At 36.2% G+C, this 15,418-nt stretch overlaps 1 long non-coding RNA gene across 1 annotated transcript; it reads right to left on the bottom strand.

Annotated features, from left to right (window-relative positions):
- Positions 1-1,149: 1,149 nt before the first annotated feature.
- LOC132294113 (uncharacterized) lies at positions 1,150-8,911 on the bottom strand. The gene is made up of 2 exons (XR_009477976.1): positions 8,202-8,911; positions 1,150-1,819 (listed from the first exon to the last, which is right to left on the bottom strand). It is a non-coding gene; the product is annotated as an uncharacterized LOC132294113 (long non-coding RNA).
- Between the last annotated feature and the right edge of the window lie 6,507 nt (positions 8,912-15,418).

Genomic DNA, 15,418 nt, shown 5'->3' with positions numbered 1-15,418 from the left:
GTACTCTAGATACATGTGGGACAATTCTTAAATTAGTTTCCAAATGATGCTCAATTCCTAATCGAAAATAAGTAAGATCGCATTACTAGGTTAAAAAAACAAATTGAGAACGAAGTGTGGAATAATTACTGAATAAACTTTTTTCATGTGTTCAAAGGATACCAATTTTTTAGGATTCGTGAATAAGCTTTTTTAATTTTTTTGCCCTTTTAATTTTTTTTCTTTTCAATTTAGGGGGATTTTATCATAAGCAATTATTACAAATTTATAAACAAATTGACTGTTGGAGATTGCAAGGAAAATGGAAGAGATTAAGGAGGAGAGACATTGAATAAAAGGTATTGACTAAATATGATAAATTGACTATTAAGGTAACAAATATTAAATATGGTTAGGTCTGATAAAGTATTATGATTGACTATTTGACTATTGATCCGCTAAAAAATCCGTTCTTTTGGATCGCATGAGAGCCTGCCTATTTTATATATATATATATATATATATATATATATATATATATATATATGTATATATAATATGCTACTCTCTTTATTTAATTTATAATTTATATATGATATAAATATATATATATATATATATATATATGTATATATAATATGCTACTCTCTTTATTTAATTTATAATTTATATATAATATAAATTATTTATATATATATATATATATAAATAATTCACTCCCATTAGCATAACTACAGAATCACACAGTTTGAGAGAAAAGGTACGCAATAGAGGAAGCGATGACGTGGAAGACTTTTCCTGAACACTAACGCCATGCTTGGAATGGATTTATGAAACTTGTTCTCTAGAACAGTTCTCAAAAACAATTTTCCAATAACAGTTTTTAGTTTTTTCAGATTTCAAGTTTGCTTGGTTAGAAGAATTTACAAAATAGTTTCTGAAAAACAAAAACTCATCAAACGACTTGATTGGATGAGTTTTTGACAAGAGTTTTCTAAACTAAGAAAATAAATAAAAAAATTATTGTACATCACTCTTTTATTTATTTAATTTATGATATTAACTATATATATATATATATATATATATATATATATATATATATATAGGTGTTGGAGATGAATTCATTTTAGCAAGTATAGTTAATAAAAGTTGCACAAATACAATATATTAAGTTTAATTAAAATTTGATTAAATTTAAATACAATAAAAGAGTTACATTAATTACTTCAAGTGTCATATGCACTTTTAATTGTACAAACATTAATTTTAGTCATACATAACCAAAACAAAATATTAAATAATTACACAAATAGGTAATCAAAACAAAACAGTAGAAAATTATAAAAATAACTTCATCTATCATTGCCTCTGAATAATGCCCACATTTGATTTGTCAGATGAGTTCTAAGGGCTCCCATTTGTGCTGCACCATCATCAGATTAATTAAGTGCATTCAGTACACCAGCATTACTACTGTTACCATTCTCCCCATCAATGACATTAACATCTTCTTCCCCATACTCCACAAAAAAACGATCATCTAATATATTTTGACGAGTGAAATTGTGAATCGTGCAACAAGCAGTTATTATCAGTCGTTGTCTAACCAATTTATAGCAAGACATAAGCTTTAAAATGGGAAAACGAGCCTTTAGTACTCCAAAATAACGTTCAATGACATTGTGAAGTGATGAATGCCAGTAGTTAAACAATTCCTTTGCACCACGCGATTGCCAATTGTTACCCCTATAATCTTGTAGATGATATTTTTGACCATGATATGGAGGCAGAAATCCTTTTGTGCATGGGTAACCAAAATCAACTACATAGTATTTTCCTGCAAAAAATTATTTAAATTTTATTAGGGTTAATAGCATGTTATTATTAATATTAAAAAGACAAAAGTAATAGTAATACTATCAGCTGGTATAGGGAATCATGCAACAGCTCTAGTAATTGCATCAATAAAAACTCTCGAGTCATTTGTCGTTCCCTCCTAACCCGCTTAAACGAAAGTAAATAGCATATCAAATGAGCAAGCACACATAATATTTTGTGTCACTATAGACTTTCTTCCTCTATAAGGAGTTTGTTTGCTGGCAGGTGCAAAAGCACTTATATGTGTTCTATCAATTGCGCCAATGCAATTCTTAAACCAAGGATAGTATTTAGGATTATGAAGTATATGAGAAGGCACATCATTGCTTTGTGGTGGACGTATGAGGAATTTCCCAAGGCGACATATTTGTAATACCCCTAATTTTAAAAGGATAGTCTCGGTATTTATTTATTATTTTTATTGTATTTTTACATGATTTTTTTTGGTTTAATTATTTTTATTTATTAATTTTATGTGACATGTATTTAGTTAGCATTTATTGTTTAAGTGTTTTAATTGTTTAATTATGAATTTTATTTTCGTTAATTGTTTCTTATTTTCTTTAATTGGGTTGTGTATTTAGTTATATGTGTATTTTCTGTAATTGGATTAGTTGGTCATTCTAATGTGTAAATTGGTTTATTTAAATATTTTAATTAGATTAAATTATAGTTTAAATTAGTATCAGTTACTGTATTAAAATAAATTACTAACTGGTCTAATTTTAAATAGTAGGGTTCCCTAAGAGGTTACGCGTATGTAGCCGAGTATCTTATAACCTAGATTGCTATATGGGCCGACTGACTAGAGTTTTACATTAGGGCTCTGGCTGAATTAAACAAAGCTTAGGGTTTAGGATTTTTACGCCTATTTATACATAGTTGTATCTGTATTAAGGGATGGAAAACCCCTACTCATGTAACATAGAGACAGAGAGTTACAAAGTGAGGCTTTGAGAGAGCAGAGCAAGTTTGTGAGATTTCCAACCGAGGCTTCAAGATTTAGCTTAGGAAAAAGGGAAGAACAGAAGTAATAGGAGGCTAGACAGTGTTGCAGTGGTTGCCAGAAGTTAGGACGACGGCGACAAATTTTGAGTCCAAAACTGCAGGCAAGTTCTTCTCTTCCTCCTTCCATCTGGCTTGTGTTCTGTGCACCTAGATAATCTCTAGGGTTTAATTAATTATTAAAACCAGAACTTAAATGCTTACCATATAAAATATTGATGATCTCTGCGTGTTAAAATAAATTCTGTTAAATGTTTGCAAGTCTTGTTTCAGTTCTCTGTTTAAGCATGTTTTGTTGTTAGCAATTTTAGTTTTTGTAATTGTTTTTAACCTCTGTAAATAAATCATGGGGATGATTATGGGGTGTTATAGGACTCTAAAGATCAGTAGTGAAGAGGAATAGAGGGGTTGGACTAGAACTGTTAATGCAAAATAGTTGTAGAGATTTGTTCCTAACGCGTGTTAGTTCGGTAGCCAATTTAACCTCTGTAATTGATTCTAATGGTTGTTATCAAACCTTTGGGATGCTTATGGGTGTTAATAAGATGCTTAAAATCTATTTTAGAAACCAATAGAGTGGTAGGAATTGATCAGAGAATGAGCAGATGGACTGAAACGAAGCAACGGGGACAGAGGCTCTCAAAGGAGGTGAGAGCCGGCTCCATGGATGTGGGAGCCGGCTCCCACAACAAGTAGAGCTGGCTCTAAGGACTCCTAGAGCCGGCTCTAGGCTGAAAGAGCTTGCTCCCAAAATTTGGAGCAGGCTCCCTTTGCAATATACGATTAATTTTTATTTTATTTTTAGTTTTTAAGGCACTGTTTGGTATTCTGGACACTGTTTGAGCCTTGGGATGCTTCTAATGGATTGTGGGGACTTTTCAGAGGATTTAATTACTTGATTCTAAGTGTAATTAAACTAGTTGATGCATGGTTTAAGTCTCTAAGAGAAAGGATAAAACAGTATAAAAGCGTATGACTTAGTACACTGTTATCGGATGGGACGAAATAAATTGTTTAGGTTAATTTAGCAATTTGTTGGACTATAATGGGATTATAGAATTTGTTCTAAATGCATGATAGAGTCATTGATATATTGGATTGGGTCTATGCATGCTTTGGATGCTAGTTGTGTAAACTATTAAACTGTTTCCTGCAACTACATGGTTTAATTATGGGATTTAAATTGCTGAAATCTTAAATACTTTTCTGCAGTTATTTGGATGGTGGTTTTGGACTGTAAATTACTTGTTCATTATGTATACATTGTAATTTACCTGGATATGGAGGATAGTATGCACCGGTATGGGACGATGACATACTGGTGACGGTTTAGCTCCAAACACCTAAACCTAACCTAACGGATTTAAGGAATGGATTTATAAATGTTGAATCCTAATTTTGGTTAAGACATGTCAACTGCAACTAAGTTGAGTGGCTTCTTGGATTAATGGACGGAGGTTAAGTCACATCAACTGAATAAGTTGGGTGACTAACCAGTTGGTTTGTTGTATGTCAGTTTATTAAATATTTGAACTACATACCCTGGATTTGGATGGATGTTATATATATGTTTATGGTACCACGAGCTGAGCTTGAGTCTCAGACTCGTTGGTTAGGGTGCGTATATGCGGTGGATGCGTAGCTGGTTATAATAGGTTGAGGTGTACCCTGTTAGGTCTAGGTACTCATGCCCACCTTTGGGTGCGTATTCGCATGTTACATTCTATTCAGGTTGAGACCCCTATTATAGACTAGTGAATGTCCCATAGTGTGGATATATTTATACTTATGGACTAGATAGATATTGTGAGGTGTCTACGGTGTATCTGCGTATCGGGTCATTGTATGGATTGCAGTTAGATTAGAACTTGCTCGTGGATCTGACCCACTCCTTTATTATTCTTTTCAGGTACAGGATGGTTCCAGCCTTAGAGCTTGATCGTGCTTGTCAAGGACAGTCTCACATTCATCTGATTACGTAGGATTTTCTCGATGTTTCTAGCATTTTATATTTTAAATTTTCAGTTTCAGTTGAACTTTTGGTTAGGGGTCCACCAGTGGATTCCCAAGTTGTAACCTTGAAGTTTTGGGAGGATTGGAGTTTTATTATTTCAGTTATGCATGGAGGGTTTTATAATTAATGTTTTTTTCAGTTTTATTCCATCTTTATTATTTCATTTTGTCATCTGTGTTCGCTTTAAAATACTTTAATTGTTTGATATTCCCTTGGGTTTGGGCCTGGGCCTGATCAACCCGTGTCTCGGATCCAAGGGGTATCATAATATTGCTCTCAATACTTGCTTAAAATGTCTAGAAACTGTTTCTCTAAAATGTTGAAATCGTTCAGCTACCACTGCATGACAAATATTATGTCCTATAATGAACAGAAACATTACCACTGACTCCTCGATTGAAATTTTATGTGTGTCTTCCAACAATTTATGTTCTCTCAATATTCGACATAATTTCAGAAAGACTTCTCTATCCATTCGTAATAAATCAAAACATCGACCGACATGGTCATTCAACAATTCCTGAACATACTCATGACCTGTTAACCCTGAAATTCTCTTTGGTACCTTGGATTTAAAAGAATCTTCATTCTCCTGCATCAATTTCAAATACATGCAATCTACAAGGTCATCAAAATCTTCATCTGAATCATTAGACGATGTGTCACTCCAATCTATGTCCATCTTGATTTTCCAAGAACCTAGACAAAACAAAGTTGATGTGCTATAATTAAACTAAAAATTTGAAGAACAGTTTTTTTTAACTCCAAAAATATAAAACTGTTTTTTGTAAACCCTTTTTCAGCAATAAAAGAAGTCAAAAGAACAACTTTTTTTTTTTTTTTTTTCCTTCATGGGTTTCTAGTTCAGTTGCAATAAATTGCATTGTTAAACTTCTTGGAAATGGCTAATGGATATTTAAAGGTACAATATCAACGTTGGAAGAAAATGTAAGTAAAATTGATTGCTAAAGTCTTTCCATATTTCTGTAAGATATTTTTGAATCATGTATAATATTATACATGTGTATAATTTAATTATACAGTTAAATCAGTGTCTGCAGTTTTGTGTGTGTGTATATTCTCATGTATATGTGTAGATATTTGTGTGGCACACAGTAGATATGTGCACAATTTCATCAGTGTGTGGATTCTCATTCTTTAATTTATACAGTTCTATAACTAATTTCTCAAAATTTGATGTTTCTCCGAGTCTTTTTGACATGGGTTTTTCTACATATTTGATTTGAGTATTGCAGTTGTCTTCCTTGTGGCCACTTATTTGGTTCCTCTTGCATTAAAAGATGACTTCAAAGAGATACAAGTTCACACTCTAGATGTTGTTCACTACCATTTTTTGTCCTCTTTGTTTTGCTAAATTATTGTTATATACTTTTGTTTATATATTCCTTTCCTCAATATTTCTTTTCTTTTCTTTTCTATTCCTTTTTTAATTATTGCAGGGTTCATTATACAACGATTACAGGAGGCGGGTTATTACTCTGTAATTTCTAGAGTTTTATTGTTCTGTTATTGGATGGTAGGGGCGGTGGTTCTATATTTTGGGTCTAGTTAACTTCTTGTGTTTCATTTTAAATGGTGCAGGAACAAACAAAAACAAAGACCTCTCTCTCTCTCTCTCTCTCTCTCTCTCTCTCTCTCTCTATATATATATATATATATATATAGTTCAATTTTAATATGATAGTACTTGCATATCTTACATATATATATAGTTCAATTCAAACCCAATAAAAAATAAAAAAAATAAAAAAAAAATTAGTAAGAATCAAACAAGTTCTAATATGATAGTACTTGCATCTTTGGAAAACCATTATTTTTTTAGCAACTAGGAATCTGTTAGGAGCACAATTTCATTGTTTTGGCCACTACATAATGGAAGAGAACTATATATATATATATACACATCATTTACCATACCACTACAAAAAGTTGTTTCTTTTTTTCCTTCCTTGGTAAATCTAATCATGACGAGGAAAGTCAAGCTACAGAGCTTGAAAAACAACATACCACTAAGACAAAAAAGTGAACCCATGTCTAAGATAAGACAATCACCCAACCCAATCAACAATCTTCTTTGTTCTATGTATAAAATAATGATTGTGCTTATGAAAAGCACAATTTCGAACAAATCACCCAACCCAATCAACAATCTTCTCTGTTCTATGTATAAAATAATGATTGTGCTTATGAAAAGCACAATAAATTGTAAATGATGAGCTCCCAAGGAGAAAAAAAAGAAAGAAAAAGAGTTTGAACTAATCATGTAGTGGTCCAATGGTACAAGTAGTCCCGTGTGATTTGGATCAGCAAATTCAATGTATAATAATACCAGTACTGGCATGCATAAATTAGTTGATAGACTAATATAAAACATAAACATACAATAAAAACAATAATAAGAACAATAGTATAATGCACCAACCATAATAAACAATTAGCAGAAAATACAAGCAATTGTGAAGTTCTTCAATGGGTGCATATAACTAAGAGGAATTTAAGCCAACATCCTATGATTGAGACCTGCATCGCTCAAAATCTGTTGACATCACACCATCACAATAGCCATCCTATTTTTATAATATATAGTCTAATGTTTAAATGTCGACCTTCTATATAAACACATATATTATATATACCAATTCGTTATTCCAAACAATAGCTGAACATACTAAACATATTAGGGAAGAACGAGATATGGGAATTCTAGGACTCAAATCTAGCTAAATTGTGCCTTTTTTGTGCTTGTGTTTGCCATATATATGTTAATCATACCACCTAACAGAGAAGTAAAAATTATCTCACCTTTTTACTGGAAGTGAGAAACAACAAAAACGAAAAGAGGATGAAAAAGAAAATCAACAATCTTCTGTGAACAAAATAGAAAATTAAACTAATAATGACAAACAGAAAAATGATTACACTAAGGCTGGAGCCTGGAACTCAAGATCGAGCCATCCCCCATTTGATTTAGTTTGGAGGTATTAACCTAAATCTATCACTGGGTGGGTGAACCAAACCCAAGAGTGACCATATATATATATATATATATATATATATAGACGAATATATACATACACATATATATATATTGAAAATCAAATCCCTAAATTGAAAATCAAATCCCTAAACTAAAAACCCCAAATCTCTAAACTGAAAATCAAATCCACAGCAAAACTCACACAACCAACAAAATACACAATCAAATCTGCAACCAACCAAATCTATAACCAAATTCATAAAGAAAACAAAATCCATAACCACAAAAACTTGCTACAGAAAAAGGAGTGTGATTTGTGTTTACCTCAACAAAATCTGAGTAAAAGTTGGATCTAGAGGACAGAAGTGTAGCGATCTTGCAGAAAGAAGCGGTAGAGAGGAGAGAGAAGCCGTAGAGAGGAGAGAGAAGCTGAGAAGCCGTAGAGAGAGAGAGAGAGGAGAGGCGTTGCAGAGCCTGTTTCGGAGGAGGCGTAAAAGGTAGGTTATGTCCGAGATAGGCCCTTCCGTTTTTTTTTAAGTGCACAGTGTTCTCCGCATTGCTCCTTCGTGTTTTCACTTTGTTTTAAAAACTCCTAAAACAACATTTTGTTGTTTTCAGAAAACTGATACTCATTTATCTCAGTTTTATGAAAACAGTTTTCATGAAACAAGTTTCAAGTAGACTAAAAAATTGAAAAACTGTTTTTTATAACTCCTCTGTTTTGGGAGAATCAATACAAGCAGGGCCTAAATTTTTTCTATTTCTCTCTCTTTCTTTGCTCTTTTTCCTTTTCTTTTTCTTTATTACAAGCCCTAAATTCCTTTCTCCTTGCTCTATTAAAAGCCCTAAATTCCTCTTTTCCCTTTAACACCAAAATTATCTCAATTTTTTTTTTTTTTAATCTTTTCCCCCTCCTATTCTTCTTCTTTCCTCTCACTTGAATTCTTCCAATCTCTCCCCCTTTTCTTTATTTTTGATTTCTTTACAGCTACTTTGCCCTAATATATATATATATATATATATATATATATATATATATTATCCTCTTTTATTCAATTGCTTCCTTTGTGCAATGGAATGTAATTTGTAATCAGATGGATTATCGGGTTAGATGTACGATAAAATTGAATATGGAATTTAGATTTGATAAGGAGTGATTCGTCGAATTACTGGATCGAATCATAAAAATTCCTTATCGGATTTGAACCGGATCAAGCTTGATCCGCCCTGAATTTGATTCCAGGTCTACTAATATCTATACACCAATTTGATATATATCCATTTAAAAAACTTACCATAAAAAAAGGACAATATAAAAAAGGGTAAATTGATAAAGTTCTTCCCATCCTTAGACTTTTGCAAACAACATTTAAACTAAAACTTCATGCCAAATAGCCATTTTAATCTATCTAAATGTTACAATTAATAAATTGGAAAAAAATCTGAACTTAATTGAGGTTATGTTGGTAATTTCATAGGGCCGTTATAATCATCTAATATTAAGGACTCGTTTGGCATGTGCTTTGTTTTAGATATTTTGTTTTTTGCTAAAACATAAACAGTGTTTTTGCTATAGGAGTGTTTTGAAAAAAAATCGGAAGTACGTTTGGGAACGATATTTTAGGCGTTTTATTTTTGGCCCGTATTGTGCTACTATTATGGTTTTGAGCCATGAACGTTATCAAAATAAGAAAAAATAACTTTTTGGTGTTTTGGTTTTGGGCCACTGCTCAAGAAGTGTTTTAATATTGTGTAAAATAAAACAAGGCCGCATTAAACATGCTTTTTGTTGCCAAAATCGACACTGTAGCAGTCCAAAAACATAAACAGCAGAAACAAAACGCATGTCAACGGGACTTAAGTAACTAAACACAATGTTAAAATAGATTTTTAACAAGAAAAAATTGCATAAAACCTCCTAGTTTCATAAAACATCATTCTAATATGCACAAAAAAGTTGCCAAAAAACCCCTTTAAAGTATTATAGTTGTTGCAAAACTGCTCTTCAATTAGAAAAATCCCTTTATGGGGCGAAATTACCCCTCCAACCATTTGAAGGTTTTTCTTTTTTCTTAATAATTGAAACAAAGTCACTTTAAATTATATGTATATAATTTTTTTTTTAATAGAAAAAACCCTTCAAATGCAATTAACTAGACATAAATGCATTCGAATATTCTTTTTTTTCCTTTTTTTTTGAGTAGTTGAAACAAGGTCACTTTACTATTTATCTTTTTTATTAAATAAAAAAATACCTTCAAATGCAATTAGCTAGTACATAAATGCATTTGAAGGGTTTTTTTTTTTTTTTTTTTTTTTTTTTTTTTTTCTTCTTCCTTAATAATTGAAACAAGGTCACTTTAAAACTATATGCATATATAGTTTTTTTTATAGAAAAAAAAAAACCTTCAAATGCAATTAGCTAATAATTGAAATAAGATCAGTTTAAACTACGTGCATACATATATATTTTAAATTCCTAAGGGGTTTTTCTTTGGAAGTAAAGGTTCTTAGAAACTTTTATGTGATTATGTGAAAGTTTCGAAGAACCATTAATTCCTAAGAAGAAGCCCTTGGGAATTCTTTTTTTATTTACAAAAACTGTATAGTGACCTTATTTCAATTATTAAGAAAAAAGGAAAAAAAAACACCTTCTTATGTATTTATGTTAGCTAATGGCATTTTAAGGTATATATATATATATATATAGTTTAAAGTGACCTTGTTTCAATTATTAAGAAAAAAGGGTGTGGAGGGAAAAAAAACTCCCTCCAATAAAAAGCACATACGTCACCACTACCCATATCTACATTCCAACGACATATAAGGCCCATCATGCTTAAGCCCAAATTGAGGGTATTTACAACCCAAGACCATTGTTATTTGTCCTCCAACCTCCATCAAGGCCGAATCAAGAAGTCATCAGCCCAGCTTGTTAATATTTAACATCCGGCCTGTTACTTAAGCCCAGTCGGATCAAAATATGTTCAGCCCAGTCATTCATGAATGCACAAGTCCTACCAGTTGAAGGATTTACTGTAGAAGGAAAACTCTGAGATAGGAAGTTCTGTACAAGGCAAGTTCTATGTATGGAAAATTCGACAATGGAAAGAACTCTATTAGTAAAGAATGTTTATATAGAAAGAATTGGAGAGCAAGCAACGCGAGTCCTACCATAATTTTGCAATCTTTTGTATATAAATAGAGGCTAAGACCTCCAATAAATCGATCAAGCAATTCTACGCTTCTCTATATACTGTTCTTGTTTATTTTCATTGTTTGTTGAGTGAGTTGTTTTATTTTTCTCAATCATTATTGGTTAAGCGAAATTCTGCACCTACACTTTGGCGCCATCTGTGGGAAACGTATAAAAATATACTCCCACTTGTTCTTCAAATCAAATCCTTAGTCGTGTCTGGAATGTCAAACGGAGAGTCAGCAATGAATCAACAGATAGAATTGATGCAAAAGATGCGAGAAGAGTTCTTGTACCAATTTGAGACACTCCGGCAAGCAAACGATACGAGTGTCGCCCAGATAGCTGCGCTTCAGCAGCAGACTCATACGCTGCACACGGCCATGGCCAGGCTAACGCCACAACCACCACCAGGCGATGCTGCAGCACCACCCCCCACCCAGAATTTACCTCCAGTTCACGAGCCTCCAGCCAACGAGACACCACCCAACGGGGCTCGACCTAATGAGGTTTAGCAAAAGCAAGGGACGAGGTCCGAGGCGGTTGCTTCGGATGATCTCCCGCGTCGCACACAGGACGAACAGGCCGAGTCCAGCTATAGGCTTACGGTATGGTCCAATGGCATTCCAGATGGCGCACGCGTACAAGATGTCTTCGACGAAAAGAAGCTCTTAAGAGTTCAGACACCAGCCGAGATGGCTAGAGAGTACAAAAACTCCTTGATCAAGACCCCCTTTACTGACAAGGTGTACCTTGTGTAGAGACCAAAGAAGTTCACTATGCCATCCTTCACCCAGTTCGATGGGGCAGGAGACCCCTCTCGGCATCTCGATCATTATGCGCAAAAGATGGCAATGGACGATCATAACGATCCGTGGATGTGTAAGGTTTTTCCTACCAGTTTAACCGGAGCAGCGTTAGAATGGTTCAGGAATAGGCCACACAAGTCTATCCCTGATTATGAGACCTTGTGCACTATGTTCTTAGCCCAGTATTGCGGAAATAAGAAGCAGAAGAAAAGTATCGCTAGCCTTTTCACCATAAGGCAAAGGAAGGGAGAAACTCTGCAAGATTTTTTATCCAGGTTTAACATGGAGGCCTCGGAGATAGCAGATTGCCACCCTGCCACGGCAATCGAAACATTTAAGTTGGCAATGATTCAGGGAACCAAGTTTCACACATCCTTGGTCAAATATTCCCCCCCGGATATGCAGACTTTGAACGCTAGGGCACAAATCTACATTCGGTTGGAAGAAAACGTAACCCACCGTGCACAGCACGCTACCCTCGTCACAGTGGAAAACAAGTCTCGAGAGAAAGCTGCGAGCACAAGGATGCAAAAGGTTCCTCATACCGCCACACAAGTCACCCAAGCGTCTGAGAAGAGGCGAAGGACAGAGGACAGGCTTACCCCTCTCCGTACTACCTTGGCGCGCCTATTCCAAGAGAATAAGACGAGGTTCGCAACTCCTCAGCCCATGAAACAACCCTTAGAGCAGAGGGACAAAAGCAAACATTGTGCCTACCATAGAGACTATGGGCATACCACCAATGACTGCAGGTCCCTTCAGCGACAGGTAGAAAGCATGATAGCGAGAGGAGAGTTGGTGGAGTATCTCGCCACGAAGGAGCACGTAAAACCTCGGGAGGTTAACCCTCGACGGGTAGAGGGCGGTCAGGTAAAGGTTATCCATACTATACACGGAAGGTTAGAGGATGATGAAGAGTCTAAAGAGTTGTACAAATCCAGGCTGAGAGAGGCTCATAAGTTACGAAGATTGTCTTCGGTAAACACGGTTGCACCAGGCAGCATCAACATTGGATTCGGTAACAATGATCTTTCTAGAGTCCAGCGCCCGCATGAGGACCCCTTGGTCATCAGCCTCCTGGTAGCGAATTATATGATCAGGAAAGTGCTGATAGATCCGGGAAGTAGCGCCAACATCATTACAAAAACAGCTTTTAATCAGTTGGGGGTTTCACCATCGTCCATCAGGCCAACTTCCAGCCCCCTAATGGGATTTGATGGTACTAAGGTAAATCCGCTTGGGGTGATCGATCTATCCGTTACTGCAGCAAAGAGGACTCTGAAGGAGAACTTTGTCGTGACGGAGATTCATCCATCTTATAACCTCATTATGGGGAGAGGTTGGATCCATCGTATGAACGGAGTCCCCTCTACCCTTCATCAAGTAATGAGGTGTTTATCCCCAGATGGCAGGGAAGTCATCGATCTCTGGGGAGACCAGGTGGCTGCAAAAGAATGCTACATACTAACGCTACATGAAGCAAAAAAGGCGTCGAAATCACCTCAGTTAGAGGCGAATCCCAAAGGCACAATCAAATAGCAGTTACAATATCCTCTGCCCAAGTATCTCAAGGCAGAGGAAGAAGCCGAGGCTGAAGCACCTACCGAGGAGTCCCTCGAAGCTATAGAGGTAGTCCTCGGAGACCCTCAGAAGGTCACCTACATTGGCTCATCTTGCACAGCCGAAGAGAAGGAAGCAGTGATCAGGGTCATTCGGTGCAATTCAGATGTCTTTGCCTGGGATCACTCGGACATAGTGGGGATCGATCCTACGGTCTCATGCCATAGTTTGAGGGTTAACCCAGAATTCAGGCCGATCAAGTAGAGGCACCGACGGTTCGCACCTGAACGGAATCGCATAATAGCCGAGGAAGTAAATAAACTATTACAAGCAGGATTCATTCAAGAGGTGCAGTACCCACAATGGCTCTCAAATGTAGTAGTCGTTCAAAAGAAGAATGGGAAATGGAGGGTATGCGTAGATTATACCAACCTTAACAAAGCTTGCCCAAAAGATAGCTTCCCTCTGCCCAAAATTGATCAAATGGTGGATGCTACGACGGGTTATGAGAGGCTCACATTCCTCGATGCATACTCCGGCTACAATCAGATTCCCATGAATCCTGAAGATGAGGAGAAAACCGCTTTCATTACAGAGACGAGCACTTACTGCTACAGAGTGATGCCCTTCGGCCTAAAGAATGCCGGAGCCACCTACTAGCGACTTGTCAATAAAATTTTCAATAATCTGCTGGGGAACACAGTTGAAGCTTATATCGATGATATGGTGGTCAAGAGTATACGGAAAGAGGACCACCCGAAGCACCTCCAGGAGGTCTTTGATACTCTCAAGAGGTACAATATGAAGCTGAACCCCACCAAGTGCTCCTTCGCTGTCTCATCAGGACAGTTCCTCGGGCACGTCGTAAATAAAAGAGGAATAGAAGTAAGCCCAGCTCAGGCAAAGGCACTCATACAGAACCAGGAGCCAAAAACCCGCAAGGAAGTGCAAGTTCTAACCGGCCGAATTGCGGCTCTCAGCCAGTTCATATCCCGATTATCTGATAAGTATAAACATTTCTTTGATGCTATTCGATCTAAAAGCAAAGATATGTGGGGACCTCAGCAGCAGGAAGCTCTCAATCAATTGAAAAGCTACATGACGAAACCCCCAATCCTTTCTGCTCCAACGCCCGGAGACACACTCATCCTGTACTTAGCAGTATCAGTTGTAGCAACGAGCACAGTGTTGATCAAAGAAGGAGGCAAGTTTCAGCACCCAATCTTTTACACGAGCAAAACGATGACGGATGCCGAGACACGGTACAGCAAGACGGAAAAGGTAATCCTGGCGTTAATTTATGCCAAAAGGAAACTTCGACATTACTTCGAGTCTCACAGCATAGTGGTACTTACAAATCACCCTATACGAGCTATCCTAGCTAAACCAGACCTGTCTGGGCGAATTACAAAATGGGCTATTGAACTTAGCTCTTTTGACATCACTTATGCACCGAAGGTATCTCACAAGGGGCAGTCAGTAGCGGATTTCCTACTAGAGTACGAAGATCAACCTGAGGAGCCGACACTTCAAGAGCCATACTGGGAGTTACGGGTTGATGGCTCTTCCAACCAGAAAAGGGCAGGGGCCGGGATTGACATCACAACACCCGAGGGTACCAAGCTGCAACAGTCAATTTTGCTAGATTTTCTATCTACTAATAACGAGGCCGAGTATGAGGCGTTACTCGCCGGACTTCGGCTAGTTAAACAGCTACAGGTACGGTGTTTAAAAGTTTTTAGTGACTCACAGCTTGTGATCAATCAAGTGACAGGGCAATATTCTCCCAAGGAGGAACGTATGAAGTCATACAAAGATGCTGTAGAGAGTGCTATCCGGGAGTTCAATCAAATCGAATTCCATCAGGTACCACGAGATGAAAATGCCGAAGCAGATCGATTAGCCGCAACCGCATCATCTTCAGATGAAGAGTTGATTCGGCTTGTTCCAATCGATGTTCTCGAAGAACCCAGCAT

The sequence above is a fragment of the Cornus florida genome, unplaced genomic scaffold (assembly GCF_030987335.1).
Source record: "Cornus florida cultivar Cherokee Brave unplaced genomic scaffold, ASM3098733v1 CherokeeBrave_3.0.0_Hap2_Chr02, whole genome shotgun sequence".
In the NCBI taxonomy this organism is placed as follows: Eukaryota; Viridiplantae; Streptophyta; class Magnoliopsida; order Cornales; family Cornaceae; genus Cornus; species Cornus florida.
This window is presented reverse-complemented; position numbering and strand designations above follow the sequence as displayed.